The sequence below is a fragment of the Apis mellifera genome, linkage group LG12, assembly GCF_003254395.2.
Source record: "Apis mellifera strain DH4 linkage group LG12, Amel_HAv3.1, whole genome shotgun sequence".
Taxonomy (NCBI): Eukaryota; Metazoa; Arthropoda; class Insecta; order Hymenoptera; family Apidae; genus Apis; species Apis mellifera.
Genome location: NC_037649.1, coordinates 5383019 through 5410924, shown reverse-complemented (window position 1 = coordinate 5410924; position 27906 = coordinate 5383019). Strand labels below are relative to the sequence as shown.

Genomic DNA, 27906 nt, shown 5'->3' with positions numbered 1-27906 from the left:
TGGTGACGAGATGAGAACGGTTTGAGTGTGGAACGATGAGAAAAAAAAAAGTAAGAGGCAGATTGAAGGTGAGGTTGTAGAGAGGAAAGAAAGAGATTGCACGATTCGACGAAACGTCAAATGAACGATCTAGAAAAATAAAAAGATTATTTTTATTCGTTTCATACAATTTTTTCTTTCTTCATAAAGGTTTTGAAGTTCATTTCGTAGGATGCGTACAACAGTTAAAGAGATGGATTGGAAAATTTCTTCTTCATCTTGTTGTAATAATTACACCCTCGAGCTTGACCTTGTTTCATTCGAGAATTTCAACCGACCAACTATGGATTTATTCGCCCGTCCACGAAATAGACGGGGAGAAACGCAATCACCCCGTTCCTATTCCACTCCCCGCGCCCCGTGGAAATACTTTCCACGAAACGGGACATTTCTCTTCGCCCGTTTCACAATTTCTGCTCGATGTTTTCGTACGGCAAGCGTTTTTAAACGTCCAATTTTTTTTTTTCCCTTCCGAACGAGGGACGCTCGTATTTTTCCTCTGCTAAGAGAAGAAAAGAAGAGAAGAGAGATCTGATAAATAATTCCGCGTATAAAATCCATTTGATTCTAATTCTAATCTAAAACTCCTAAACGAGAGAGAAGAAAAGAAAAAAACACGAGAAAATTCTCCACTTGGAAAACATTCGGAAAATTGTCTTTAATATCGTTTTCGTTCCTCCCTGTTCTCAATTCCGGGAGGAATGCACGGAATAACACAACGGTCCAAGAAGGAAGCGTTTCCAACTCTCCAGCGTGCAACCGGCTGCTTTTACTTCCCCAAAATTGTTGGTGTTACGTCGCGCAAGATCGTGGAACAATCTTGTCCGCCGTGTCGCCGACACGAATCCAACTCCTTGCCTCTTGTGTTCGTTCGTCAGAGAGTTATCGCGGCCGAGAATCGTCCCTGACCTCGCCAGGCGCGACAAGCTTCCTGCACGATCTCAACCTACACACGTACACGCGCGCGCGTGCACAGTTGGCGATTTCGAAGCGAAAACTTCCTCGCCTCTCCGCGTTGTTATCGAACAAAGCGATTAATGGTGGAAGAAGAATCGATAAAATGATAAATAGCTGCCTATTTATTATTCGACGAAAATGCGTCAGTGATGGGAGAAAATTATTATTATTATTATTATTGTACATCGATTATAATGCGGGGAATCGCGTGTAAACAACGCTTGGATCGATTGAAGATTTTTATGAACGAGGGTTTTATATTCGAGTTATATGGATTCTAAGAAATTTATCGAAAAGGAAGAGATTTGACTTTAGAACGGTTGGATTCTAAAAAAAATTGGAGCTCCTTTCCTTGATATTGATATGCAATGCGGTTTGAAGAAGTTTGAAGAAATCGTTCAACTTCGTAACTTTTAAATTTTGAAATCTTCGAAGTAGAGATTTTCAAGATCTTTGGAATCTAGAAAATTGTTGCAAAAAGATCCAAGTTGAAATCGAAATTCTTTTATTATTAAAAATTAAGTAAATCCGTAAAAGAAATTATCCATTGTTGGACAAATGAATGAAAATTCGTACGTTGAAACTGAATATTGATCAATATCGTCGAGTCTCGTGAAATCCTCCCTTACTTGGGAACAAGTTCACGCAGCCAGATTCCACGAACTGATAATTGCTCTCGCTTCGTTACAGGTTCGATTCGGGCGGGCGAAAAAAAAAAAAAAGTTTGACGAACAGAGGAGTTTGGAAACGGACAAGTTTTCAAAGTTTCGGGACAGTGGCGAGGCCGGGGAGATCGTTTATCTAAATTAAAGGTCCCTCTCGGATAATGGGGGACTCGCATCGTGCCCCCTAATCCGTGAAATAACCGTTTCACGGAGCATGGTCGTCGACCATGTTTTTATTTATCGGCGATCACGCGACCCCTGATCACCCCGCCTCGAAAATAACGTGACCAACGTATCAACAGTGTTGAAACACTTTTCATGTCGTTCGCTTGATCTCTTCTTTTTTTTTTTCACCCTTTCTCGGAACGGGTTAATCGTTAATTCGCTGTAACAATTGCACAATTCGGAATCGAACGCACTCTTCCTCTTCTTCTCCTTTCATTGCTTTCATTATAATTCAAATATTTCGAAAAATCTATACAGAACGATTCGACATAATATTCAATGTAATAAAATTCCAAGAAATATCTTCAATGTTATTAAAAGAAAAGCTCGGATAATTTTGACTTATATAAAAAGAATCGTCCCTTCGTAGCTTTTAAAATTTTAAGAACATTCCAGCGTAAACGTGAATGGATATTTTTTATCTAATACAAGGGAATTTCCATAAAAATTCGTTCCTTTGAATACGAAGTCGAGGAAAGGAAATTGCTCGTGAAGGACGAGAACAGAGAGATTGAACACGTTCGAGCGGAAGAGTATGTATACGAGATGGCCTTGACCTTGTCCCAATAAAACGGAGGAGCACGACCCAAGAATCAGCGTGAACATAGGCACATAGAAATGAGCCGTTCGACGTATGGCCGGGTCATTAAGCGGGTCACGCGACGAGCGACGACTTAATGCCGTTAACCCTATCCGCTTCCGGCAACCTCCTCCACCCTCATCTTTGTCCCTTCTCCTCTCCTCTTATTTCACTTTCTCTACGATCCAAACGTGAACCAATTCCACTTAAAATTATTAACAATACATTTCTTCAATTATCATTTACATCAGATTTAAGTATCCCCTTTTATATCCTTCCTTTCCCCTCCAGTTCCTCTCCTTCCTCTCCTCTTCTCACGGCTCCTCTCCAAGCGCAAGCAGAGTTCATTACCCAGGGATGAACGGGTCCGCCTTTAAATCTACAGTTAGGTACCTACCTGTCGGGAACGTTAATTAAGGCCTCGTACCCAAACCGCTCTTTATCGCGCTCTCTGCCACGGGACACCGGGCTCCCGTCTTCCTCCGCGATACTCATCCGTGACGCAACCGGAAACGGGGCGATGAATCGAGGCCAACATTATCGATACCAAAAGCATCGTCTCACTTTTTTTGGTAAATGATATCAACAAGATACTTGCTTTCGATCCAAATTATCTTCTATCAAAAGGAATATTGTATATGGAGAGAGAACGAAATTAAAAAAGCAAATTCGAAGGTTTAATCAAAGAGATCTATTGGAGAGATCGATTCTACTGCTTTGGGAAAAATATAAATGGAAAATAATAATTAGTACACTATATTTATAGTATCTTATATAGTCTTTAAGTACGTTGAAAATCTCAAGGATTTGTCAAAAAGTGGAATGAAAACCGAGAGATCTATTGGAGAGATCGATGTTATTCTACTGCTTTGGGAAAAATATAAATGGAAAATAATAATTAATATACTATACTCTATATTTATAGTATTTTACATAGTCTTTAAGTACATTGAAAATCTCAAGGATTTGTCAAAAAATGGAATGAAAACCGAGAGATCTATTGGAGAGATGGATGTATTCTACTGCTTTGGGAAAAACATGAATTAAAAATAATAATTAGTACACTATATTCTATATTTATAATATATAGTCTTATATAGTCTTTAAATACGATTCGCTGAAAATCTCAAGGATTTGTCAAAAAGTGGAATGAAAACCGAGAGATCTATTGGAGAGATCGATGTTATTCTACTGCTTTGGGAAAAATATGAATGGAAAATAATAATTAGTATACTATACTTTATATTTATAGTATTTTATAGAATCTTTAAGTATAGTTCGCTGAAAATCTCAAGGATTTGTCAAAAAGTGAAATGAAAACCTATTGGAGAGATCGATGTTATTCTACTGCTTTGGGAAAAATATGAATGGAAAATAATAATTAATACACTATACTCTATATTTATAGTATCTTATATAGTCTTTAAATACGGTTCGCTGAAAATCTCAAGGATTTGTCAAAAAGTGGAACGAAAACCGAGAGGAGAAGAAACTGTCGAAAAGCTGGTAATTGCGCAATTATTTACGCGTGTGCCAGCCGCTCTGTAACTGACCGTAATTACGGTAGGACAATAACCGGAATGCAGTTGTATGATAATGAGGGAAAACGAGCGTCTTACGGTAGCGCGATATCTCTCGTACCCCTTGCGGTCTCGCCTCTCGAATAACTCGTTCCTAAACGAGGCGCCACGAGATTCTCCTCCTAGATTCCGCGAATCCATTTCGTCCCCCCTCTCTGTCTCTCTTTCTGGAGTCTCCCGCCGTGTTAATACCCACTCACTCCGCCACCTGTGCCGGATATTACGCGTATTTCAACGGGCGAGATTTCCATCCGCGTGGAACGACCCCCTCGAACTTTCACCGCGGCCAGAAATGGATGGAATGGAGAGTGGAAACGATCGAGCAAGCACGGGTGTAAAATCCTATGGGGAGGGGAGACAGGAGAGAGGAGTTGTTTCCATCAACTGTTTACCACCGTATTTTGTACATTTTAATATCCTCCACTCGATTCGAATACTCGACGTAGGGAGCAATTTACGTGGAGTTTGGTGTTTTTATTTCATCAAAGTTAACGCGTTTTCGAAATTTCGAGACTAAGGAATAATTTATATTTTCTTCTTTTTTTTTTTTTCTTTCAGACGGAAGAAGCGAATGCAATGAATATTTATCGCTTCGAAAATTGTATTCCGTGTTCTGAGAAATTATTAAAACTGCAAACATTCTATCTCTTGTTAATAATTGTAAATGAACAGAGAAATTGAATATTTCTTTTTTTCCTTTGGAAAAAATTGTTCGTCTAAAACTCTATCTCATCGTTCCTTCTTCCTTCTTTGACGTCGAAAGGCATCGTAGGACGAAACGTTTGCCGGGATAAGCGATGGAGTTAACAACCGGTTTGGAGGTGAATTTACACGGAGGAAAGAATATAATGGGAGGGAGAGGAGGGGTGAGGGTTCGAGTCTGAGGACGTGGTCGAAAGCAAACGAGAAGGAAACGACTGACGGTCGACAAACACGGGGCGCTGCGAGCCAGCAGGGTGGTGGAAAGCCTGGAAACTGGAGCAAACTCGAGGAAGACTCCTCCTGGGAGGAGAAGAGAGAGAGAGAGAGAGAGAGAACGGTTGGATAAAAACAACTTCTCGTCGACACAGTGATTTTTACCGGTGCCAAGGAAAGTTTTTAACTCCAGATACCCTACCCTCCCGGTAGGTTAAACTTCGTTTCAGGGGGACGAGAAATTTTTGAATTATTTCCCGTGGATTTTCGTGGCGTTTAAAAGAAACCAGAGTTTGAACAACTGGTTATTTACCCAGATATTTACCTGTCCACTCGTTCCATGATTAATACGATATAATCAATCGTGACTCGTTTTACAGAAAGTAAAATGCTTGGATGTCAGATTCATCGCAATCGAGAGCTTTTAAAATTTCGTAAACCAATTGCGGCCAATTACAAGTTACAAGAGGAGCGTTCATTGGCGAATGATATTCAAGGATGAAGTTTAAACGAATTTAAGAGAGTCGATGGCCGAGCGGAGATGGGGGCGGCGATTAAAGCGATTCGATTCTCGGTGAAAAGGTGGGTGGAGGACGCCGTTATCGAACGCCGAAGGAGGTGGAAATCGGCGAGATACAAATCGTCTCGAAGGTGAAATCGAGCCCTTCCCCCTATTCCCTCCGAGGAGAATCCTATTCCAAGGATTTCCCGCGACGAGTTACAACCCCTCGCGGAAATTATTTCTCGATTCTGATGATATCTCCCCACTTTGAACACGTAATTTCGAGATTCGAGATTCGGTATTTAAAAATGTAACAAAATTGTATCGAATCATTCGTTTCACATTCTTTAACATAGTGATATTTATCGATAATAAATAACATTTTTACGAATAAAATTGAAGCGAGATTGGATAAAAATATGAATTTGTTGTTAAATAACTATCGGATAATTGTGCAAAACGAGCTGGTTAGAATGAAGAATATAGAGAAGATACGTACAATGACTCATAGAAGCATTTAGAATGTTAATATATTCTTAGAACACCTTTGATGGGCAGAACAAACGAAAAGTTGATGGATGCTTATTTATTTAACTTGGGGGCAAGATATATTTCCATCTCGCTTTCTCCGTTACAAACTTTAATCCACATTTTCGAATCCTTGAAAATTAATAAACATTCTTTCACGTACGTGTGAAAAAAAAAAAGCTCGACTACACATCATTTCCATAATTACAGAGGAAAAGAAACTTTTTCTTCTTCAAAACAATAGAAGAACAATTATCGAGATCTTATCGAGATTCGATCTGACCTTTCTCGAATTAAATCCACAGGTATTTCGAAATTAACATAGGATCGATGATGCCACGGTAATATAACGTTTAATTATCGTCTCAACGCAAGAAATATATCTATGCAACACTCGTTTTCGCATTAAACAGCGAAAGAGAGAGGGGCAGGGCTCGAAAAGGGCAAAGATCGATGAAACGGAGATCCCCCTCCCTCGTCCAGACCCAGCTTCTTCTTTCTTATTTCGCGAACAGGGGGATGAATGCCCGCAAGATTGTCGAGTTAACCTCTCCAATTTAAACGCGAAACCTCTTCGATTCTTAATGGCCGATAAATCGGTTTCTCTCTCTCGCACAACCTGGCCGTATTCCGTGGGAAACGAGAGGAAGAGGGATTTTTTCGTTGCATCGAACGACAAATAGGAAGGAAGGAGGGAAAAAAAGAGAGGAAGAGAGAGGGGAGGCGAGAAGACAGCGAATTAATCTCCCTATTAGCGGTCGCCAGTCTCAATTGCCCTCGTCCTCCCTCTTCCTCCCTTTCGACCTCGTTCTCCTCTGCCTACCTCGACTCCCTTCTTCTCGACTACACCCGAGCCGGAAGTCGAGCAATTTATCCAGGCCCGGATTCTTCTTGTAACGCGCCACGAATCTGCGCTTCTCGCGCTCGTTCCACGCTGATAAGAAGGGGAAGAGAACATCGACAGACAGTGATTTCCATTCTTGTGTATCTCGAGAAAAAGAAGTAAATTTGAGAGATGATCCACTATTAGAAATTAATATCTGTCTTTCTACGTGAATACACATAGATAGGTTCGTAATTATATCTATTATTAAATATACGTGTAAGTATGCGTAATAAATATTGGAAAAATTTCTTTCGCTCGAACTTGATTTAGATCCACACGCAGAGCGCATTATTGAATTTCGATCGTTGAAGGCAGCACAGTGATCGTCGCCTGTAAACATGCAATACAAGTTTCTTACTTTATATCCGCTCCGCAACGGCTCGATTCGATTCCATTTTCCATTCGGTTTAGCCGCGACACGGTCGATGGGAAACCGTTGCCGATTCCCGCTAGCGGACCGAGAAATTCATGACTGTCGGCGGAAACCGGCTCGAGGGGACATCTTTGTAGAGAGAGAGTATCGGGGATTTAATGGTGGAGGATTGTAAGTACTGTTACCTCGAATCAGTACGATCGAGGAAATGGAAACGTCGATGATGAGACTCTGTTTTCTACACTTTGAAACCGGCGTAATTTTTTCATCAATCAAATTTCTCCACGTTCGTTTCAACGAAATAATATTCTTCAAATGTATTTAAACGCCACAACACGTATATGAACGTATATGAATCCGATTTTCGAAATTAACCGATCCGATGCGTATCCAATTAAACTCGTTATCGATCAAACGCAACGTCATTGATTGAATAGGCGATCGCCCGATAAAATGTTCAACGAAGCAGGAGTAACAAGTAACGATTCCGAGCGAGAACGTTAAATCAACAATAAAGGTAACACGGGTAACGAGCAACTCTAGCGTATCATTGCGAGGACGGAGAGATTCAAAAAAACCACCAAATCAAACCGGAAGGTTTAATCGTTGACGATCGACGAAAAAAATCTGTTGGCAAGCGAATTCTCTGGGAATAATAAAAAAATAAAAAAACATAAAAAAAAATGAAAGAGAGAAAAAATACGAGGGAATAAAAAATATATATATATATGTGTGTGTGTGTGTGTGTGTGTGTGTTTATGTGTATATGTGTTTATGTGTATGTGTATATGTTCGTTATTCACCGATTTCTAGCCATTCGAGATCCGATAAATAAAACAAAGAGCGGTATATGTGAATTTCGCGAGCATTAAAAATCCGTCACGATCCAATAAATAATTCGAGTCTCGGCCACACATCGTTATCGACGTGTGCCGTGTGCTTCCAACGCGATTATCGATCGTATGAATACACACACACACACGTTATAAACGATGCACGGGCGCGATATTCCTATAGAAAGCGATCTGACCTACTGCTCTATTCGAGACAGAGACTTCTTCCAATTTCTCCTCGTTGCGAAACAAATCATTCCCGTTGAATAATTATATCTTGGACGAATTTCCAAGTTTCATCGTTCAAGAAACGCTTACACAGCTGATGAAACTTCTCAAATATGTAATTTTCATATATGTGACAAAAACTATATATAAAAAGAGAAAGATTAGAAATTAGAATCCACTGGAAAAGTAGAGTGAATCGTACCATCGAATTTGGTTTTTTATTCGTCCCGATATCTCAATCGGTTGCCGAGTTGCAAGGGCTCAAAGTTTAACATTAAATTATGAATGGAGCCGCGACCCAGTGACCTATATCTTTTTCTACGAATTACGCGCCATTATCTTTCCAGGAATCGCGTCTGTCGCTTGTCTGCAGTTTGGGATAGGTCGGTGACAAAACGAGCGAGAGGTCCGAGTAAATGACAAGGACGAGGATAGTAAAAAGGATCAAAAATTACCCTCTTCTTTGCACGACGATATCTCGGCAACCGGAAGTGGTATCGGGACGAATCAAAAAGAGTCTTGAAGGGAAAGCCCCCACGCTTCCAACGATCGTTCGTCCGTCGATTAAAAGTTATTATCTTGGGAGTTATAGCGGTTCGAATTTTTTCTAATTTTAATAGAGTTTAATCAGGTTTCGGATAGATTAAAAAATTAACACGATGATATCTCGGGAACCGGAAGTCGTATCGAAATAAATGAGAAAGCATTTTAAAGGGGAAGAATCCTCGCTTCCATCATGTCGTTCATTCGTTGTCTGAAAGTCATCGGTTTAAAGTTTTCTTAATTTCTTAATAAAAAACTCGAACGAATTTAAAGGCAAATTGCGACAAGTGTGTTTATTTCTGGAAGGATATTCAACGATCTCTATTGACAGATACACTGGAGATCTTGAATTGATTGAAAATGTTCTTTGATCGAAAGTAAATTGGATCTTTATTTAATTGATTGATTGGGTAAAAAAACAAAGGGCAATTCAAACGCGTCTTGTTTAGCATAATAACCACTCAAACTGTTATAAAGCCTATCCGCTTTTCACTTTGCATTCGACAGTGCAGGTTTTCATTCGATCATCTATAATGCCAATCATTCTGATGATAATTAAAGCAACAAAAGGAGAATAATATCGCGCACTAATGGTGAAGAAGAACTTGTTGATTCGTGCGGATTCGTATCGTGCTTCGTCTTCGAAGCCGACGAGTTAATGCACTTACGAATCATGAGTAGACCGAGATAAGTGGAGCATCGAACACAGAATATGCAAATCATTGCCCGTCCAACAATTATTATTACATTACGAGGCCGTGTTCGATCGTAAGAATATCAAAGCGTAGAAAATGATAAAATAAACGATTATTATCTATCGCATGTACGATGTGAAACGTGCGGATACCATAAGGACGTTCACAATGACTCATAATCGTAATTATGAATCTTAGTACATGCTGTATCATACCGGATGATATCGATAAATTGTTGATAAGTGATGAATAGTTATAATTGTCGTTAATAAAGTTATCTATCGGGTATTAATACCGATACAAGATATCGCGTTATCACGTTAGAAAGAATCGTTGTAAACGCGAATTAAAAATTTAAAAAAACGAACGTGAAAAAGATCGAAGATTTGATTAATGAATGAATTTAAAGAAATGCACGAGTTATATTTAATTTTTTCAACACGATTCATTTCGCAAAAAAAAAGAAAAATATTATAAAATAATCTTATTCAACATTAACGAGAATGCGTAATTATTATGCGTTATGTAAATAACATCATTTCATATTTCATAATAATGATAAATCACGATTAAAATAATATTTAAATAAGACTATAATAATTCAGGATTACTTCCGATAATTAATAATAATTTAATAATTCGACAATCGTTATTGTTAATAAAATAATTATTTATTTTTTTATGACTCCCCAAAATTTGCGACAAATATCAATCATATTTATCAATCTTATTACAATTTAGCGGCGCAAGATTAATCCGGGATCGACCGATTTTGACCCACTAAAAAACTTACGTAACACGTATTCCCAACAGGGATAGATAGTTTTCATTACGTGTCGTCGGGAAGAACGGACGAATTTGCTGGAAATTCGTTACATAATATTTTGTCGGTGAACCAGGACACGGGGGATAAAGGCGAATATATAAACGACGACGCATGGTGTATTTCCAATGAAGCACGACGATTTAAACTCGCCCTCGATTTCTGCCAATTTACATAGTAAATACATATAACGCCGTATATTTACCGATCGTCTCTATCATTCTGTCGCACCATCTCATCCTTTAACAATAATCCACGGAATGTTTCGTTGAAAAAAAAATTACAATCTAATTATTCATCACATAATTATAGATATATTTATCCATAGAATGCACGTGATTGAAGTATTTGAGGAACGAAGAAAAAATAATTGAAAATAAAATAAAGGATTTGGACATCAATTGTAATATTATTGAATCTATAACAATTCGAAAAAACAAACGTACGAATAAAACGAGCATCTTCGAAGCTCGAGTTTAACGCGCGTATCTTCACGGTTCGAAACGGTCCCTCGGGTTGAAAGCACGTTACTCTTAAATATTCCAACTACGTGTATAGCCCGACTTTGTTTACGGCGATTTTCCCTTCCCCTCCGCGACCTCCTCCTCCTCCTCCTCCTCGAACTCGTGGCCTTAGCGTCGCCGACGACGTACAGTAAGTAAGTTTCTGACGGAAAATCGATGCGTAAGCGCCATTGTGGCCGCCGGCTGCCTACGATAGATCGTGTGTAAAAGTCGGTTACAACGCGGCGCACGTTATAACGCGTGCCTCGAGCCGCATTTTTCTTCGAGCGGGCAAACAGTAGGTCTTGGAGGAATTGGCCGTCGATCCAGGTTCCAGGCCGAGGAGAAGAATTTTCCCTTCACCGTGATGGAACAGTGCTGCTCTTGTAAGCAACTTATATATTTCTAAATCTTCACGAAAAATTCTCAATTCTTGAATCGAGATCCTCAAACTTTCTTAATCGAGCTCGATATTACATTACTTTTCGAAAATTCTTAATTACGAAAATTAATTTAATTTTCAATCTGGATTTTGCGTGACGCGAATTAAATAATCGTCATAAAATTGAAATATTAAAGGACGACGATCTTTATTTACTTTTGAAGTTTATTCATTTATTTATAAATACTTGTACGTTAAGCTATTTTCAAAGAATCTGTTCCAAATACACTTTCGAGTTGACAAACGTTTCCATTACGTCTCGTCGAAAGCGTATTCACGAGGAATATAAATTCGATCTATTATTATTAACGTTCGAGGCTATTCTCGATTTGGACCGATCTTTCCTATAATATAAAAAATTCTGGAGAACTCTTTCCTCGCGTGGAACGTCCACTTTATTTATAAGTTGGTGGCAACACGTTGCCGTATCGTATATGGGATAGATTATTCATACTCCTGTACTGTCACGGTAAAAGCGGCGGAATTAATATATGACTTTCTAAAACGGTTTCCAGGCGGTTAGTGGGTACCAGATGTTTCACACTCGTGGAGTATTGCTTATTAGAAACTTGTGTGGAACAATGTCCTCGCGCTTCCACCGAACCTGCTAGTTGCTAGTCAATTAAGCACCGTTGGTCAAACGTGTGCTTTATTGGTTTATCCCCCTCGAATTTCATCGGAATCGACACGTAACATTTCGAAATGCTCCGTAAACGAAAGGTAAAAGGTAAAAGTCGAGAAACAAATCGACAAAAGTAATTCATCTTTTCATCTTTCCAGATATAAGCGTTACATCTCTCGAAATTCCTTAGAAGATCTTAATCTTCCAACCATCTTCTTTCCTAACACTTCTTTCCATTCGAGTGTTAATTATTCGCCACCCCTTCAACCCTTTTCCAAGAGGGAGGATGAAACAACGGGGAGAAAAGTTGCACGAAAAGAATATCCAACGATTCGAAGATTCGTTCCATAGGAAAGGTGAGCATCCGCCGCTTTAATCCGCGAAACTTGCTGGAAGATTAAACCCTATTCCGGGGGGAGCTGCAAACTTGTCGTCTTTTTTAAATCGCTTTCAACCCGGGGAATTTTACGTAGTAAATACGGAGAGAGAGAGGGAGAGGGAGAAAGAGGGAGAGAAAGGTGGAGAGGTTGGTCCCGATGGGGACGTTAATAATTTGTCGGCGAGTTCCAACGGTCCTCGTAGGAGGAAAGGCGAAAAATATGCTCCGACCGTACCACGTAGCGCACTGACACCTGGTTAAAGTACGCCCGAGAATGTATAAACGTACATTTTGCACGCGAGAAGGCAAGTGTGGAAAGATGCGACGAAAAGAGATGGGGGAGAATTCGCGCAGCTTTTCTTTTTCTATTTAAATTGGAAGATGTTTTGCGTATCCACTGTCTATTAGCTTCTTCCATTTTTGTCCATCAAATGTATTTAATAATGAAGGTGCAAGCTGTATTTCAGTCTGTTCTACCTTTCCATCCAAAATTAGCAAAAATTCTTTCATCGCGTTACGAGATTATCGTAGAACGAATAATTTGCAATATCCGTTAATCTTTCGTTAAATTTCCATATGAATAGGGACGAACAGTGCATACATACGAAATGGAAAATAGAGGAGATGATAAGAGGGCGGAGATGAGTGAGAAAAATACGAAGAGATAAAGAGAAAGAAAAAAAAAAATCACTGGAACGAAAATGTGGATATAAACATCGTGATTTTATTTGCCGCTGTTAAAACGATTTCTATTAACGTATTTCTCGGGATAAGCAAGATATTTCTCCTTTAAGCAACAACAGTGATTAAAAAGAAGTTGATAATAAAAGCTGGAATCGATACTCGACCGTATTATTATTATTAACGCGAAAGAAAAGAAGGGAAAAAAAATGCACAAAGGGAGAATTAACAACAATTTCCACGATTTCCCTGCCGCCTCTTCCCTCTCGATTTTCGCGCATACCACCGCGGCTCCCCACCGCGCTTTTTCCAAAAACTAATTATCGAACTGAATACGGTGAATGGACGAGCGCGCGCGCTATTAATTCCGTTCTTTCCGTTTCGTTTGTTCCATTGTCCCGAACGATATATATATATATTTCAGAACACGGAGGGGAGAGGGAGGAGTATTGAAAGTGAGGAGGAGGAGGGCGGTCGATCGCGATCCGGCAATTTCGAGAACGAGTACGAGAATTAATTGGATTATTTAATATGAAATTGATCCCGACTTTGGGGAGAGCGCAAGCGATCGGGCAAGGCTAACAGATTGTAATTCCGCGAAACGAGCGTGCCAGCCTCCATGATCTTCCATGCTCTACAAATTGGATAACTGCTGCTTTATCGAGGTTGCTCGCGATTCGAAAACCCGTATATCCCGTAGCCCGCCACCAAACGATTATGAATATTCAAACCGAGTTATTATTTCGCCGGCCGTGTATTATCAATCCTGTTCAAATATTCGTTTAGATGAAAGCGATCGATCTTTATCTCGATCCATTTTATCGCTTTTATCACTTTTTCAAGCCTTTTTATATAATTTCTGATTCTTCCGTGCCGTCTCATTCGATTTTTACGTTAATTCTGATGCAACTCGTCAATTTGAGCGTATCTTTATCTAGATTTCGTATATTATTTCGGATGATTTTCCCAAATCCTCGTTTCATTTCGCATCCTCGATCAGGAGAGGCGAAATTGCTGGAATCCGTGGCAGTCGCAGCCAGAGGCTGATAAATCTCGCGCAACACACGGCCACGAAAAACTTATACCCACGATCCTATAGGTTTTCGAGCGTATATCGCGCGTGCAGAAGGAGAAGAAGAGGAGGAGGAGGAGGAAGAAGCGGTTCCACGGGAGTGGAAGCTGCATAAAGAAGCGCGTTGGAAGGAGAAAGATGAGGAGGAGGGGAATGGCAATAAAGTGTGTCAGAACTCGGTGGCGTTCCAGCTTCTCTTCTTTTCCTCGTCGCCTCGTCGAAGGTAAGCCTTCGAGCGTTCGAGATGAATTTATAGACGATGAAAGAAGTATCGGGAGAGACTTGGCGCGAGACTCGGTGAGAATAAACGATGTAAAGTTAAAAAAAAAAAGAAAGAAGACACGAGTTATTCATTTCCTTGAAATTTATCGTCGAAGTTGAAGATTTGCGTACAACTTCGATCCGAATATCTCCTCCCCTCCCGATTTATTTCCTTCGAAGCTCGAATATACGCGAGGATAAAAGTATTTCCATCGTCTCGCGATAATACTTTCGAAAAAAATTGCACGACACTTTTCCAAGATAATGATTGTGAAGACAAAAAAAAAGAAGCACGAACAACCATCCTCCCTTCAATACCAAAGATTCGACATAGAAACGAGAAGTTCACCGGACCAAATCCCCTCTCCGCTGTTCGACCAATCCGCCACTCAATGTTCAGAAAGCTTACAAACCGCAGGAAGTACGGTTTCCGTTTCCAAACTCCGCCTCGTAACTTACAATCTACCACAGTCTAAACTGTCCACCGGGCTTAAACTTTCTCCCGTTCGAAACACCCGCCCGTGCCGAAACTCGTTCGAGGTCGAACCGATCGCTTTGATTCCCCAGTCGTAAACGTGGCATCAAACAGAGGCGGGGAGAGAATGGTGTATCTGAATCTGAGGTATAATCGTGGATCGACCCAAGCTCCTTGGTAATCGCGTGTCATTTCTGTTCACAAACGAGAGAGAACGAGGGAAGAAGAAGGAGAAGGAGAAGGAGAAGGAGAGGATCGAACAACAGCCGTGGCGAAGTTTCGCTTCCGGCCAGAGATTAATTCAAACGAATATTCCCCGGTTGTCGGCTAGTCAAATACGGGCTTAACGTCGTCGTCTTGGTTAATTTGAACAGGCGGCGCGGTATTAACTTGCCAAATACCTTGACGGATCGCGAGCGCTGTGGCTGGACTATGGAATCGAGATTCCCACGAGCCCCTACACCATGTCCCGTCCATCTGCAATCGATATATGCAAGTATCTTTCAAAGTGGATGGGAAGAGGGGGGGCGATTATTCGATCCGTTCTTCGCGACACGCTTCGCAATTTCCACGATCGACGCAACAATTGTGCGACCGAGGATGATAATCACAGGTTGTCTCGAGAAAACTTTGGCACGTTGCATTCTATTATTCTTTCTTTCCAATTTTCTTTTGTTGTTATATCGGCGCCTGTTCTTTTCATCGAGTAATGAAGATTTTTTGTAAAAAGAAAAATAACGTTGGATATTAGTAGAAAATGGAATCCAGTGCGATTTCATTAATCTCGAAGGAAGAAGTTTATTCTCACGAGAAGAGTAGTGTTGGTAATTTTTAAAAAGACAAATCATTCGAATCCTTCGAGTTTTTAAGAATCTCGTTTCCACGAGTTAATACGCCACTCGAAATCCTTACTTTTTTTTTTAAACATCGAGTAATGATCGAAGATTTCTTGTAAAAAGAAAAAAAAAGAAAAATATCGTTGGATATTAGTAGAAAATGGAATCCAGTGCGATTTCATTAGTCTCGAAGGAAGTTTATTCTCACGAGAAGAGTGGTATTAGTAATTTTTAAAAAGACAAACTTCGAGGCCTTCGAGTTTTCTTTTAAGAATCTCGTTTCCATACGAGTTAATACGCCACTCGAAATCCTTACTTCTTTTTTTTAAACATCGATAATAATAAGATTTCTTGTAAAAAGAAAAATATCGTTGGATATTAGTAGAAAATGGAATCCAGTGCTATTTCATTAATCTCGAAGGAAGAAGTTTATTCTCACGAGAAGAAAGAGTGGTGTTGGTAATTTTTAAAAAGACAAACTTGGAGTCGTTCGAGTTTTCTTTTTTAAGAAAGTTAATACGCCACTCGAAATCCTTACTTTTCTTTTTTTTAAACATCGTACACGTATATTCGGCCACGCACAAGAGAGCTTCCTTTCTCACTTTCGCGTAATTCATCGTGGCGTGTAAACATAAACTTAAGGGGAAAGATCCTTTACTCCGCGGCGGAGTTCTTCTCTCCTCTCCGAAAAGGGGAAAAATTAAATTATGTAGCGAGTTTTTCCCGCCCCCTCTCCCCTTTTCCCCGAGCGAAAGCGTAAAAGCGTTCTTTCGTATTCCTCCGTAACGCTTTTAAACGACGTTTTTAAACAACAACGACGTTTTCCGCGCGACGAGACGCGTTCAAGTGAATCGAAAAAAACAGCGGAACGGCGAAAAATAAAAATGAAAAGAAAGGAACGAAGGATGAAAATTTTGATCCATCCTGATTGAAAAGCCTGTACGAGGCTCGACCGGTAATCGCACGGTTCAACTTCAACCTGAGGGAACAAATAAGTAGTATTATGCGTTGTTAAGTGCCCCGGAACAGCAAAGGAAATACGCTCCCTCGTCACGCGATGTTATATATCCGGAAGAGCAACGACACGAGTGAAAAAGAAGAAAAAGAAAAAAAAAAAAAAGAAAAATTTATAAATCTTTAATTCAATTTGATTGACGAATACCGTGGTGAAATTATCGATCTCAAGAGGTGCCATCTAATTTATTCACGACACGATCAAGACTGGTAGATCATTATCAATATAACATCGCATTTAGAAACGATTTTTGCGGAATCGTCGATAATTTCCCTCATAAATTCAAGCATAAATTATCTCAGTTGGAGAATTTTTATTACACGAGATAAAAATCACTTATTCAAAAATCTACAATTCAGCTTCAACGAGCTCGTAGAAAATTCGAACGAATCCCATCGTTTTCAAGGTCGCCAAAAGCAGCAAGGTTACGATCCACGCTTTTTTAACACGCACGCACGCACGCAGTATGCAGACACACTTTTGCAGAGCTCGCAACACGCGGTTTCCGGCAACGCTAACAGGGCTTAGCGAACTCCAAAGCTAGAGAGCTCGAATGGCTAATTAGTTACGGTAATTGGTTCGCGTTCGATAGTTGGCAGACTTTGCAAGCTCAAAGCTCGGATATTTCTCTCTCTCGCACGCTCCACAGCGTGCACAGTGATGGAGCTCGGGATTTAATTACCAGCAGGAACTCGAGCACCGGGAATCAAAAGAGTTAGCGTGGGGCGGCGGCTTTCGAACTCGGAACTTACTGCGAAACCGGGGGGGGGGGAGGGGGCGCACACCGTTTCTCCGTCCCATTCCCTTTAATCACCCTCCACGGGCCCGTGCAAACAACCGTTTACGTTTCGAGGCTGGACTCGACCAACCCCTCCTTTGTCCCCGTGCAGAAACGCGAAAAAACGCTTTCTGCACCCTTGGATCCTCCTGATTTATCGGTGGAGGGGGAGGATTGGATATTTAACGATGAATTTGTCATCGAGAATAATATTATTAGCCGTTTCCTTGAGTTTCCATCCAGAAGCAGAAGAAATCGTGGAAACGTGGTTGGAGAATGAGAGACCATTTTTAAATAAAAAAATATATTTTTTAAAGCGATAAACTTTGTATTATACAGATTTTTATTCACACTCGAATATTCGCGAGTTATTATTTCTCCGGTTGAAATGGTTTTAAGGGGAATTAAAACGGGATCCGGTCCGCGAACAAACGTTGTTTAAACAACGTTGATCCGAACGAATGCACGGATGTGGAACGGAACGGAGTGTTTTTTTTTCTCTCTTTTTTGGAATTTTAAGATCTTTTCACATCGAACGGAATAACGTTTATGGTATGATAATAATTAACAAAGACGGGCATTGGAAATTTCGAAAACCGCGATTATCGGCTCGAAATGCTTTGTTCGAATAATACGTTACGTAAACGATGGAAACGATCAAAAATTGGCTTTGATCCTTTAACTGGCCGTGACACGTTAATTCGACGCTTTATACGCGCTGAACAATCATCGACAGATATTCGTAACGTAATCGGAATAATAGAGCGTCGAAATTAACCGTGTTAATTACAATCCTCTCTATAAATAAACATGGCCGCCGCGCGAGCTTCCTCGTTAGTTGAAGAGAGATCGATAATCGATCGGATTAATCGAAGGAAAGTATACGCTGTCGATCAACTACTCGATCGACCCCCTCCTCTCCCTGATTACGTATATATATACGCGCTCGTGCTCTTATATTCGAGAGTAAATGTTTCGTGCCTTCTATTTCGCGTTAACGGGATAACTGTCGCTTCATCGAGCAAATATTTACACCTTACTTTCGAACGGCGCGACGTTAAATGTATCTAATATCGGAATTCTCTCTCGCTACGCGTCAACAGAGAATTTTAATACACGCGCAAACTTTGTTCACTCGATGCTATAAAATCGAAGGAGAAGACACGTGAATTTTTCCTAATCAAGAACGATATAAGTTTCTCTTTTCGAAAGAAGAGGAAGAAATAGGATGATTAAATTACAACACGAGATGGTTATTTCGACGATTGATTTATTTAATTCGAGCTATTACCGAACGAGCTATTAAGCGTCGGCGTTCCAATTACGCGTAGATATATCGCCCGCTACGCGTTGCATCAGATTAAGCTTTCGCGTAATGAAATTATAAGTGGCGCAATCCGGTGTAAGTGACACCTGTCGCTTAGGGTTCAACGCTCTAGCATGGATAAGCGATTCGTTACACCACCTATATTAAAATAATAAGCATCAAAATGATAAACACTCGACGAAGTACTCGAGATTTCCAATTCTCGGAACGATCTTTCTCGAAAAAAAAAATCATCGTACGATATTCACAGAAATATATTAACAACAGACCGAAAACTCGATCTCGTTGTAAGAAAAAGAAGAAGAAGAAGAAGAACGAAAGAAACAAAGAAACCGCTTAATCGGCGCGTGGGACGCGCCGCGGATCCGGCGGAGCGGAGCGGAGTGGAGCGGAGAAAGGCGAGGATCGAGAGAGGGAGAGGTCGAAAAGCGGAGGGTGGAGGAGTGGAGGAGTTTGCCGAACGGCCATTTACCGTTTCGGCGCACGAGCGCAGCCGGCGGATCGATGGCTGCGCCTCACTTTCACGATCGCGTTCTTCCCTCCCTTTCCCTCCCTTTCCCTCTCTCTCTCTCCTCGTCGGTGCATCGAGTGCGTTCACCCTTGCGTCCTCCCTCTCGCGCCCTCCCTCCCGCCGCACGCACACGCGGCACGCGCTCCTCGCCCACCACCCCCGCGAGTAGCGCACTCGTGCTCGCCCGTCGAATCAGCAATCTTTCTCCACGGGGAGGGGAGACGAGGGTGAATCGGACGAAATCGCGTTTCGATGGGACCCCGACGAGAAAACTGAGCTCTTAGGGATTTGCCAGGGAGCGAGTTTCGAGAGGAGTTTCTTTTTTTCCTTCCTCTTCTTCTTCTTCTTTTTTTCGTGGCTTTTTCCCGGTTACGGAGGGTTCGTCGTTCTGGGTTGATGGTTGTACGCGTAATATTGACGAAATTTTCGAGTTGAAAACTGTTTTCGATGGGGAGAATAGGGGGTTGTTTATAGATTAGTCTTTTAACTTGGACGTTCTGTATCTTGAAGTTTTGTAAAAGTGTATAAAACAATATGTACAGTTAATTGTTACGATAAATACAATACTTCGGATAGTTGTTCCGAATTCGTGAATTGGGGGCGATTTAAATAAAAGAATTCTCCGTTTTCTCTCGTGTGAAATCAATGCATAATTCTTTCGAAATCGTGAATCGTGTATATGTATATAGGATTGTACGCGAGAATGTACCCACTTGTTTCTCTCATTTCATCCGTTAGAAAGGAACGCGACCCTATTTCGCTTTACTTTCGATCAAAGAGCCAAGTTTTGCACTCGATCGTTCCTTTATGCCCCTGGAAATTGCGTACCACCACCTGATCCGGATATCGTTTGCCAGGTTTCACGAGGCATTTGCTCGTGAAATAGAGAAAGAGAGAGGAAAAAGGAAAAATGGTTCCGCTTATCAAACTTTTCGCGAGCCGTAAAACTCTTAGCATCCATCCTAAACTATTCCTCGAATCTTCCCCTCCCCGATTAATCCCGATTCCTTTATTGATTTATAATCAAATAGTAAATAATAATAATTCGAATTCGTATTATAAAAAAGTTATTGTTGTAGCAGCAAAAAAGAAAGACAACTGTAAAGTGACATTGTGTTTCAGGAAATGAAATATTCCTTACTCGATACCGGAATTAATTGTTCAGATTTAACAAGATAACGCGTGTTTTCACGTACACACGTTTAATTTGAAAGGAAAATCCCGAGAGAGAGAGAGAGAGAACGAGAATTGAACGCGGTAAATTTTTTAATCCCGATAATTACTCGTCTGTAAAATAACGTTGCACGTTGGATTTTATATAATAATTTTTCACTTTATTCCATCGCTTCGAAAAAAAAAACAACGACGGAACATTCTTAATTACTCGATAATAAATAACAAAATAAATTCACATGGATGGAAACAATATTCAACGATCATTTCCAGCTGTTTGTAAAACAGTTTGCACACGCAGTTTTAATATATTTTCCTTTTCCTATATATATATATATATATAAAAACATATAATAAAACAAAATATATCACGAATATACCACGCATCGAAATCGAAGCTACGCTCGCATTTCGGAAAAAATGGAGACGGGCAAACGACAGGCAAGGTCGCAGCCGTGACCGTAGTGCACCGGCCGAACCGGCACGGATTCCAGCGGAATCAGCGTCCTTGAACACGTGTACCGCATCATCGCCGCTGGTGAACCGCACGAGCATTGTCGTGACCCGAGCTCTAATGTCGTCGATCCCGCTACAATTTTCCGACGAACGACAACGATACACAACCACGCGATACGGAATCCCATCACCCTCCCTGCACTCCTCCCATCGTGTCTTGTATCGTATACATCGTTCTCCAGAGATGCACAGAGCGTCCAATAATTTATATATCATTTATATATTTAATAAACGACGATTCTCGGTAGAAGAATGGATCGAGATTACTTTGAAAATGGAATTTTCAAAATATTCCTAATCACGATACTCGAAGAGGAGAAAATTTGATGCGATAAATCATATACCTCGGTTTCCACCACGATGGAATCCGAACGTGCGGCCAATTACGAGACACGGACGAAGCTAGAAACACGTCGAGCAGAAGCGGATGCAAACTGGGGAGAGGGAGGAAGAGAGAGGGCGCGATGGGAGCAGGCTGGGCGAGCGAGCGAGACCGAAGCCACTCGTTTCTCGAGGCCTTGTTCAAAGGAGGCAGCACACGAGGTGGGTAACGAGCGGCATCGAGCCATCCAATCCTCCTCCTCCTCCTCTTCTTCTTCTTCTTCTTCTTCTCTTCTCGACCCTGCCCTGTATAGTTTCCATTTAAACCGTCTTTTCTCCCCGCAATTACTATCGCGGCCGAACTAACGGGGGCGGCCTCCTCCTCCTCCTGTCCCACCATCCTCGCGGCTGTCTCTCCCGCGGAAAACGAGGGAGGTGGGGGGGCGAGACGAGGCTGTTAAACCGCGACAAAAGGGAAAAAGCGATTCACCCACCGCGAGCGGGGATGTTTCGCGCGATTTATCTCTCGCGATTAATTCGACGGCGACCCTCGACGCCGTCGCTCGTAATTGGATTATCGTGCAAGAGAGGGGGAGGGGGGGGGATACGGGGCATTGTTTCGAAGCAAGATCGACGAGATGTGGTGGAAAACCGTGAGATTTTAGAGCAACTCTGCCTCGGTATGGAAATGACGAAGGTGAGAAGAATTCCGTGCGCGGAATGTGGTATAACATGGTGCGAAGAATCGATATGCGAGGAAATTAACGATGATTAATGAGTAGATTTTGAATATTATGCTTGTTAATGTTAAAAAGTTAGCGTGTTAAAAAGGAAAGGAAAAGTGTTTAATCGAACGAGGAAGTTAAAAATGTAACACGAAGAATCGATGCACGAGGAAATTAATGGTGATTAGAGGATTTCGAATATAATACTTGTTACAAAAGTTGCGTGTGTTAAAAAGGAAAGGAAAAGTGTTTAATCGATCGATAATTGTGGATCCGAATAAGGGAATGAAAAATTGTTTTATCAGTAATCACTTATATCATAATGATATGATATCACTACGGTTATTTGGATTAATTATTCGTAACTTTAATTAATTGGGAATCGTATCGTATATTGTTTCAATCTGTAGATAAAAGCGAGGATGAGGAATTTTTTCATCTCTTCAAGATACGAAGAGGCGAATTTACTTAAAAAAATTGGATAGATTAGTAATACTGTACGAAACTATGATTAAAACAACTTGGGTGTTTTATTCCGGGACGAGTGTAGATCACGCAAGACTGTACTATATACTACTAATTAGCCTGTACAACTCGAGAAGCTTCCTCCATTCTGTCTCCATTACCATAATACAAGAACGTTAACCGCATAATGTCCTCTTGTCGCATACAAAATGCGCGTTGATTAAATATCCGACGTCCCCTAATGAAAACTTATTAATTTCCCTTAAATTCCCTTACTCCCTGATCAACCGTATATGATATTCTTTGAAATGAAATATTTCAATCCACAAAATCGCTATGCAACGAAGAAGAAAAAAAGAAATATATCACTGTTCTCTGTATTTCGAATAGAATCGTGGAACGGAAACAGGAAGAGGAGAATCGGTTGTTTGGATCGAATCGGGTGTCGATGAGAGGTGTCATTGGGTAAACGGATACGCAAATTATGGAGCTCGTTTACATAGCGAAGGAGCAAGCGCATAACTCGCTGCGTGATCACGCGGCCCATTTCGATTCAGTAGCCTCGCCTTTAAAATCGAACGATGATGCGAATCTCGCGAATTCCTGCGGTGGAGCGGCGTTTAAATTACCAAGTCGATACGCATCGATCATCCAGGGATTCGAGGATCTTATTTCTTCGATCGAATTTTGAAGATAAAGTTCTGAAATGCCTGTGAAATCTATCGTTTCGAGAGGCTTGGTGAAACAAAGATGTTTCAATTTTTTATTATTTATATTTGACAATCTTGGAATCGATTGGGAATAAATTATCCTTTTAGTTTCTCTTGGTTTTATCTAATGAAAGTCATCTAGTTTAAGAATAGAACGTTTAAAATTCTCTACTTTGCTCTTCTTTCAGATACTTGAAATATGGATTTAACTTGTAAGATCGATCGATTGCTTACTTTCAATTTAATTATAAATGAAGTCAAAAAAGTGTGCAATAAAAAAATCAAAATCTCGAAGGAGTATCCAAAGTCGAAGATCTAAATTCTTCTCTATTTCACCACCTCCTTCTCCTCCGTGTATAAATTAATTTTAACGAACTCGTCCAACATTACTTAACTCCCGAGTTCCCGCCGAGTTACAGCTCGAGCATTCGAAAGCCAACGTTGGAAAGTAACTCTCGAAGAGAAATTGCCGTGTCAGATAAGGAGGACTTGTTGCATCCGAGCCGAGAACGTCGTCGTTACGCCTCCGTCCCAATAAACGCATCATCCTCCCCTTTTCCAATGACACGAATAAATTCGACCGCTCGCCATCGTATTTCCTTCCAAACCCCCTCCTCCTCCTCCTCCACGAATCATCCAGGACGGTCGTATAGAATTTCCTCGAATGAAACGGTGGACGACGAAGAGAAGGGGAGGAGGAGGAGGACGGTGGCCTCCTAGAGAAAATTACACACGGCTGCCCGGTGACAACCGACTTGTTTTCGTTTCCACGAACGTGATTTCGCGGGTACACGAGGTCGTGCGTGCCGCGTGATCCTATCTCGAGTCCGCATCTCGACCGCCCCCTTCCCCTTCTCCCTTCTTCGCCTCGACCCCTCGCCGTTTATCTCACCCGCGAATCTTTCTTTCGCGCGTGGAAAAATTATCTCCGAGGGCGGCACAACACTCTCTGGAACGACGGTTCAAGAAAAAGAAAAAAAAATGGATGGATTCTGGTTGCGAATGATCGAACAATCAAACAATCAGGTGTTCTCGATGAAGAACCTGTGCGTCTTTATCAGAACGGATTTTTGATGGAACGACAGCTGAGTAAATAGCTCGGTTCGCCGATTTTATTTCCTCAATCTGATAGTTGTTCGATGATTTATTAAGCGAGGAGGATATTTTCGGAAGGAAAAATATCGATATGTTGATTAAATTTAATCTCTCGGTGTGTAATCGATTGTAAGAATAGAACCTTGCACAAAATCTTGAAGAAAAATATATAAATTGAGTATATCAATCGAAAGTATTATCTTACAAGCTTCGAAACCCATTCCAAACTTTTCGAACATTGTCGCATAAGTTTAAAAAAAAAAAAGGGAGCGTGAAAAATTTCCTGGTAAAAAAGGAGAACAAATTATCCGACAATGAGAGATGAAATTTTGTCGTTGATCGGCTCCGCAACTCCCCACCCCCCGTTTTCTCCGCCGTATCCGGCCGGAGAAACTTGGTTGACTCGAATTCTCCGGCAAGCCCCGGGCTGGCGCTGAACTTTCGGCAAACATTACGATCAAACGTGGCGAGAACGTCACGGAGCCCCGAATAAACTGTTGATTCGTGCCACCCGCAGCTCTCCTCCTCGCTCCAACACGCCCCGCCTCGGATTTCGCTCGAGGTTCTCGTCGTTTCACTACTCCCTCGCTTATCTCGCTTGCACGCTTCCCTCCCCCCCCTCCCCTCCAATTTCTATCCGGAATTGGTGTCGATTCACACGAAGGAAATCGATCGTTTCCTCCCGTAAAATTTTCATTTTCGCCGTGTCCTTAAAATTGGCGAATCGATCTGAAATTCTGATTCCCTTTCCCTTGGGATCTGTTTGTTTCGAGCATCGTCTCGTTTCGCGTTCGTATTTTTGTTAATTTTTATAATTTTCGATAAAATTGATACGTTACGTTATCAAAGGAGAGTTACGATAAGCTCGGTAATTGGTCGAGCATTCGGTAATATCGAGCTTTAATTGCGTTAATCACGTGGCGATGAGTGTCCCGATAATTAGGCTGTAATTTTGTAATTTACAATTCCATTTAATTTTTAATCGTAGCTTCATTGTACCCCCGTTTCCGTGTAAATTAGTAAAGAAAATCTACGAAGCTTCAAAGTCGCTTTGATATTGTTAAATTATTTAATTTTTTTTTGTTCGTTTTACAAGAAGACGAATTTTAGACAAAATTCATTCGATCAATTTCTATCATTAATTACTATCATTTATATAATACAAAGTATTTAGATATTCTTAGACATTTACAAAACACTAATCTTTGATTGTTCGCAAGCTAAATAATTTAACTCTCGATAAATTGTTCAACGAACGGTAGACACTGCGTTCAATTTGTAAAGAAGATACAGAAACGATATAAAATTATGATCGAGAGTTGGTTAGAGCTCGAATCTGAATTGGCCGCTACTTTGCACGCGTTACTCTAAAAAACGATACAATCGAGTTTCGAATGAGTACTCGTTACAGTTCTAAATCGAGTTTCTCCGAGTTTCGAACTTTGCCCCTCCCCCTTCTCTCTCTCTCCCCCAATCCTCGAATTCGAAGCGAATAGGACTGTGCGGTCGCGCGTTGAAAGCTGATTACCATCAACGAATGAATCTCGCAAACTTCGTTCGAATTTTTTCTCCTCGAAAGAAAATATGGAAAACCGTGCAATTAACGAAAGACATTCGACGAAAACGGAGTGGAATTCCATTTATGGATTCTTCGACATCGAAATATATAAAATTATTATTTAAATTTCAATTTCGAAAGTAAAAATCTTCTTATTCCTTTTTCTCTCCCGATTAAGTTTACGGATATTTTCAGAAGAAGAGCGTTGAAGAGGGAGGGATCGATGGCCGAGTTTTTCCTCGACACGATTCTCCCCCGAGGCAGGCCGATCGAAAACACCTAGGCACGACCTTACCTCGTTGTACAATGCTCACGAGTTAAACGGCTCACGAGTTTGCATTCGCGGCCGACGCGACGCACGGTCACGAGCGCTCGATTCCCGTTCACCTTGCGCTTTATTGTTCGATAATTATACACCCGCCTGCCGGTGCACGTGTCGGGTTACGTAGGTACGTAGCCGGTTAAGGCTTCAACGTCGCCTGATAACAAACGGATTGCCTCGTCACGGTTGCTCTTTTGAATTTTTGATTAGATTGGATCGTCGTGTAAACTTGCCGGCTGAAATCGCTCCAAGATTTTCCAAGGAAGAACGTTTCTCGCCGTTGGTAATTTTTTTTTTTTTCTCGATGTAAATAAACATAACCACGAGGCAGATTAACTCTTCGATGAGAGACATGGATCCGTAAGTCACTTTCACTCCTCTTTCCTGATAATGTAAATAAATAAACGAAGAGGAAATTTTCGTTCCTGGTGGATAAAAAAGAAAGACAAGGAAAATTTAATTTAAAGAAACGTATTAATTCACGCTGCCTGCGGCAAACGAACGAAGAAACGTTGCTACCAAAGAAAAGTAAGAACGACTTAAGACGTAATTCATCCATCCAAAAGCGGCTGCCAATTAAAGCCGTTTAAATCGCGTGTTATTCGTGTCATTCACAGACTTACCTGCATCCTCGTTAAAGCTAGACGGGCTAACGATTCAACAGGTGTTGCACAACGGATCGAGCGAGCGGTCGAAGAGAGGAAGAGAGAGAGATTCGAAGACAAAGAGAGAACCGGTTAGTTTAAAACGCTAGGTTTTTTTCTCTTTCTCTCCCTCCTCGTGAAAAAGATGCGCGCAAAGACGAGCAGTATCCTCCGATAGGTAGAGGATCAGTGTCAGAATCGAATCAAGGTTGTATTGAATCGATTAGCCGATTAACTCGACGTGCGTTGTCGCGCGGAACATCGAGATTCGTCCCACTTTGTCAACGAATAATCGTGACGATTGGCATCGATTCATGCTTTTCCACGAATATTGAATAAAATGCGTCGTTATCATTATATTATTACACAGAAGTTGTGATATACGTGCGTGTATATATCTTTGGAGATTCCAGAGATTGAAGAATAAATATGGAAATTGATATTCGATATTCCTTAAAGTCTCGTTATTTTCGTATTTTTAAAACACAATGATACGCAAATATTCCTTTACCATCGACGAGAAAGATAAACATTATGACTTCCAATAAGAAAAATCTGTTAAATTGGAAGATAAATGGTTACAACACTTGAACTTTATATCTTTACTTCTTCCTCTATAATAAAGTTTATAAAATCATTGCGATTATGTATTCCATTACTCAAACGAAATTGTATTGAAGAAACATTCCAAAGAGCACTTTTTTACTCTAACTAAAATTCTACAAAAATTATTTTACTTTAAACTCTATATTTGGAGAGATCCTTCGTATAAAAAAAAAAAAAAAAGAAATATCAACGTTCACACGAAATCTCGTGAATCGTTGCAAGAAAAAGGGATGAATGGATGGTGCGCAGTGTTCAAGCGTCAGAAATCCGGACGAACGGAAAAAATACGATTCGATCGAGAGGCAAATTGGACCAACTCGTCGACTGTTACTGTACGAGCAACAGCAACGAAAAAAAAGAGAGAGAGAGAATTGAGAAGATAACGATCGAAAACGAGGTATCGCGTGGCCCAGTCTCGCGAAACTTTTAATTGGAACGTAAGCTGGATGGACGAGAGAAGAGCGAGAGGGGGAAAAAAAAAAATAAAAAGAGGGAAA

The 27906-nt window shown here is 40.8% G+C and overlaps 1 protein-coding gene across 4 annotated transcripts in view; it reads right to left on the bottom strand.

Moving 5' to 3' along the window:
* The window catches only part of LOC408374 (mucin-5AC), a 275329-nt gene that overhangs the window by 138353 nt on the left and 109070 nt on the right, over positions 1-27906 (bottom strand). The window lies entirely within an intron of this gene.